Genomic DNA, 5521 nt, shown 5'->3' on the forward strand with positions numbered 1-5521 from the left:
AAGAAGGAATGATGAGGCCGACTGAGCTCTACTTGTCGGATATTGGGCACTCTGTGCCCAAAAATTATTTCCATCCTGCTGACGCCTATCACCCCACTATTTTGGGTAAGGAACACTAGCCGAAGAGAAAGAACCAGAACTTTCTCACTTCTTCTTTTGCTACTTGTTGTTGTCCTGGCCACCTTGCTGTTGCCCACCACTTTGTTAAAAAGACCTAAACTTCTTACTCTACCTTTTCCCAAATCCAGCCTGCTTCTTCTTTTCATCCTCTACCTATTGCATAGAAACCACCAACCTAGACATATCCATTTCTTTGATCAGCAACACAATCTTACTTTTAAGGATTAAATCCCGAGATAGTCTAGAAGTGAAATTTCTCATATTTACCCTCATATCAAACACCATTTCCGGAGCATACCTTGATAGCTGATGAAATTTTAAGGCATATTCTATGACAGACATCTTCTCTTTTCTCAGATTGATAAATTTCTCTACCTTCACTTCTCTCAACTCCTGAGGAAAGAAGCGGTCCAGAAATATATTAAAGAAAGTCTCCAACAAAGTTGACTTCTCAACATTACCTCTCACCCTATCCCACTCCTCGTACCATTAGTACGTCACATCCTTAAGCTGGTAAGCAGTAAATTCTCCCCTTCTACATTTGTGGCCTACATCACCCTGAAGATTTTATCTATTTAATCTAAGAAACCCTGAGGATCCTCCTCCACCTTCACACTAGTAAAAGTAGAAGAATTTATCTTCATAAACTGGCCAACCCTTGTGGCCTCAGAAGATGAAACACCAAATGCATCTCGATCAGCCTGAGCAGCAACTGACTAAGTAATAACATGAATCGATTGACAAAATTCTGAATTATTCTCCTCACCCTAGTAGCAACTGGTGGAACTCTAAAAATATCAGGAACGAGACCCCTAGACCGAGTATGGATCCTCTGAGTAGTGTGTCTCCCTTCAATATTATCCTCGATTAGGACAGAAGAGTTATCTTACATCTCAGATTGTCAAGGCATAATCTGAAAAGCGAATAAACCATGATTAGAAAAGATTCCATGACTTAGACTACAAGCTTGAAAATAGAATACTAAGAAAGTGAAATATTCCTAAATGCCTTATAGCCTCTCCCTTATGAGTGTAGCGCATTACACACCTTTAAAACAGACTCTACTCGACACGGCTTGTGGACTCTCACTTGACCATGAACCTAAAGCTCTAATACCAACTTGACACGACTCGACTCGGGGCCTTATCATAATGGGCATACCAAGTCCAAACTGGACCAAGGACCACCCCCGATACCCAACCCAACCATCCAAACTCATACCTTGAGTCGGATAAATTCTGAGAATATAACAAAATAGCGTATTTTACATAACTTACAGACTCTGGGATAGTTCAATGACCATGATCAATTCAAATGAGTCCAACCATCCAAACCCAATCAATAACCAAATTACTGAACCAAAAACCATAAGCCAATAACCAAAACAATAACCAAGTTCCTATCCATAACATAATATAAGAGGATGGAATAATCATAAATCCAGTTCAGCGGTATCGGCCCCAATATCAATGCCAATACTAAGGCTGACACTAATACCGATACTGCCAATTTCAACCAATAGTAGTCACATAAGCCTCTAACCAAAAGAAAAACAATATCTGGTTGGGACATGCTGCCAACCATAGCCAAAACCAATATTTATAAAATACCCAAAGTATTTAAAGACATACATGATATGAAATGGAGCCTTCCAGAATATGAAAGCTCACTACTTCAATCCAACCGAGCTGATCCCAAAATTTGATCACCATGTAGAAGGAGTAGAATGGTCGATTCTTGTATCGCGTGGGGATACAGTCGCCCACAGATAAGTTAGCGGGTGAACGCTAGCATGAATTCAGGATAAAGATAAGATAATTTCATCCAGTAAAACCAAGTAAACCAACCATATATATATATATATATATATATGACCATGTCGGAAAAGAGAATCGGGTTTAGCATGTATTTAAAACCATTAACCTGGGTATGTGAAACTTAACCGACATAGAATCACCTACAGTGTATATGGGTCCAGTGTAACCCCCTTAACAGGGCCCCGATATATGTAGCCGCATAAACTGAAAATAATATAAGAGTGGGGGATTCCCAAGTATCCTTTGCTCTTCATGATATATATATATATGTACGGTGTACTTAGAGGATTCCCATGTACCTCATAGTATCATATAAGGTCACTATGACCACCCCTCATATCGGCAAACATGAGTTTCTAGTGTTCGTCCATTGGACTCGCACTTTCACGGTTAGCTTTTACACCCCGCCATTATTGACCAATTAAAACTGTTTCCAAGAAACCAAACCATTATTCCATTATTATTAATTGAGGTTATAAGTAGTGGTATCGTCATACCGACTATAGCTTGCAAGCAATGTCTTTAGTCAACCTCTTTATGTGAAGGGATTACCATGTACCCATAGATTACATTATCAAGTTAACTTGGGGGAATCCCATGTACCCCACAAGTGTTCCATTATTAAGTTTGCTTGGGGGAATCCCATGTACCCCATAAGTTGTTCATTAACATGTTTACTTGGGAGATTCCATTATACCCCACAAGGAAATTTAATTAACCATAACCATGACTACTAAACCATATCATTTAACCATTCCAAACCATTTACGGTTCCATTAACAAGCCATACCGTGCAATAGTTCCATTAAAAGTTCAATAATATAATAAAAGCATTCTCACATGCATTTATCAAACATGTTGGGGACATAGTATTTTTCAAAACCAATTTCAATTACCAATTAACCATTTCCATACAACCAATTTTCTAAACCACCATTAAAGCATGCAAAAAAAAATATAACTAAAATATGGGAAAATCATAACCAAATATTTAATACTAAAACCCCAACATATATTCGAAAAACCCAAAAGCATACGATAATCATACCATGAAAACATTGTATAAATCATGCCTTTAGTTGAAACTAACAATGAGGGATGAGTACATGCCTTAGTTTATGAAGATGATGGAAAGAATTCACCCAATAAAGCCTCAAATTGCTCCTCTAGATGAAACAGTAGCCTTCCTTTGCCTAAGAGTTTTAGAGAGAATTAAGAGTGTTTCTAAGTGTTTAAAATTAGAATAATAGGGTAAGTAAACTCCCAAGTGTGTTAAAAGTCCTGGGGCCTTAAGTGGATAAGTGGGGAAATGTCCAGATTACCCCCACTTAAACTGCACAAAATCTCCGCCATAGGGTACGACCATCCCAAATCAGTCGTATCCACCAATACGAGTGGTACCCACCACTCGTACCCTAGGCCTTGCCCTTGGACCCAATATTGTCCCACATATGACTTACCTAAACCAAATCATACCCAAACCATATGATTAGTACCCCTAAATTGTATCCCTGACAGAATAGAATCAAGGAAAGTTTGAACACTGCCTACCATATGAGCCAATGGTATGACTCGTACCCTATCTTACGGCTCATGGTGATCCATTCATACTCAAATCTAACTTAAGTTAATATGTCTAAGATTAAGTGAAAGAAAAACCCAAACTATACAACCTGTATCCAACCATACGACCTGTATCCTCTAAGTCGTACCCATTTCAGAACCCAATCTAACTCACCAACTAACACTGGTTAGTGTACGACCAAGCTTTGCCAACCGTACCATAGCATACGACTTGTACCCCTTAGTCATATCTTGACCAAAAACTAGAAATCCATAAAATTTTCTAAAGGTTCCAAACCCAGGGTGTTTCAATCAAGTGGTCTTGTTTTTATCTTTATTTACACTCCCAAACACCCGGAGTGTCATATATAGTATATATACATATTTACTAAAATGTACATGTATATATGAAAATTTTAGCTGAGAGAAGGGTGTCGTGGCATCCTTACGCTCCCACATAGATCCTCCCCTACTGGTAGTTCCACCGAACAGGGTTGGAGGCTCTAAAGTAGAATTGAGAGATGGAGGACAAACTTCTTGTACACTTCTGTTGAAAGTTGAAATGAAGAAACCTCATCAACATTCATTAACACGGGAAGTACAAAATCAAACTTATTAATATCATTGTACACGATCAGTTAACTAATAGTTTTTATCTTGTAAAGTTACAAATTTTTACTCCCTCAGTCAATCTTTACTACTTGTCCACTATACTAAAAATAATTTTCCAAAAATATTTGCCTAGTCTATCAAAACAATAGATAATTTATTATTTTATGTATTAAACATTATTCATTACGTACTGCATATTTCAAAGTATTAAATTTATTATATTCAAATGGTATATATTAAAATAAATTCTATTATTTCTTGATTCGTAAAGTGTGTCACGTGTAAATAATGGACAAATATAAATGAACAAAGGGAGTATTAATTTAAATTCTTTTCAATAAAACATGTGACTTCGTGATTAATAACTAGGGTAACTTGCACAAATCTCATAAGTTAAGGAGTCAACAATATTTTTTCTCATATCTTTGCTCAATTACATAAAATCCTGAAAATCTTCTTTTGTGATACATACATAAAACTTAAGTCGTGATACATATTCTCTATAATACATTTGAAACTGGTTGGTTAGTTAAATAAGAAAATAACAGAATTGCATTTATTAAGGCGAGTGAATCACTCGAAATTCATTTCAAAAAGAATCATTAAAATCTCTAAAACTATAAGAAAAATAAAAAAAATCATCTGATTATTATCGATTTCAATTTTCAACTTGGCTTAATTTCTTCATCTCTTTTTTGTCCTTCCTCCAACAACTCCTACACTCTCCACCGTCGTTTCGTCGTGACAACTCCATTTCCTCGTAACTCGGGTCACTGCAAAAATCACCTCTGTCCTATCGTTGGTTCATTTTCCCTGCCGCACCAACTTAATGTTATGTAAAACTAAAACCATATATGTGTTAAATTGACTTATATATGTAGCAGATTAGATTAGAAAACTTGTACACAAAACATAAAGAGAGATTCTGATATGTATCACACGTACTTTATAATTTTTAATATATATTTTTTTTGTTATATGAAATAAGGGTATAATGAGCAGTGAATAAAAATAAAAAATTGATACATATAAAAAAAGTATCAAATTATTATATCAATATTATACATAAATTTCTTATAGGTTAAAATATATCAAAATAATGTATCAATGATGCACGTATAAACTATATCACATAATTAAATAAAATTGAAATGTATCAATTGAAAAATGCACAAATTGAATGAGGGTGGTGAAGCCATTAAATAACCAAAAAACATATGCATATCCGTAAATTATGTAATGGTACACAAGTTCTTCATATGTATCTAAATATATATGTATCAAATACATTTATCTGATACATATATTTAATACATATGATTGATACATATGTACATATGTTTTGGTACTTATGATTGATACATTAATTCACTACTTCTATCGTTCGTCCGCACCACCACCGTCATCTT

Source organism: Capsicum annuum, chromosome 10 (assembly GCF_002878395.1).
Source record: "Capsicum annuum cultivar UCD-10X-F1 chromosome 10, UCD10Xv1.1, whole genome shotgun sequence".
Classification (NCBI taxonomy): Eukaryota; Viridiplantae; Streptophyta; class Magnoliopsida; order Solanales; family Solanaceae; genus Capsicum; species Capsicum annuum.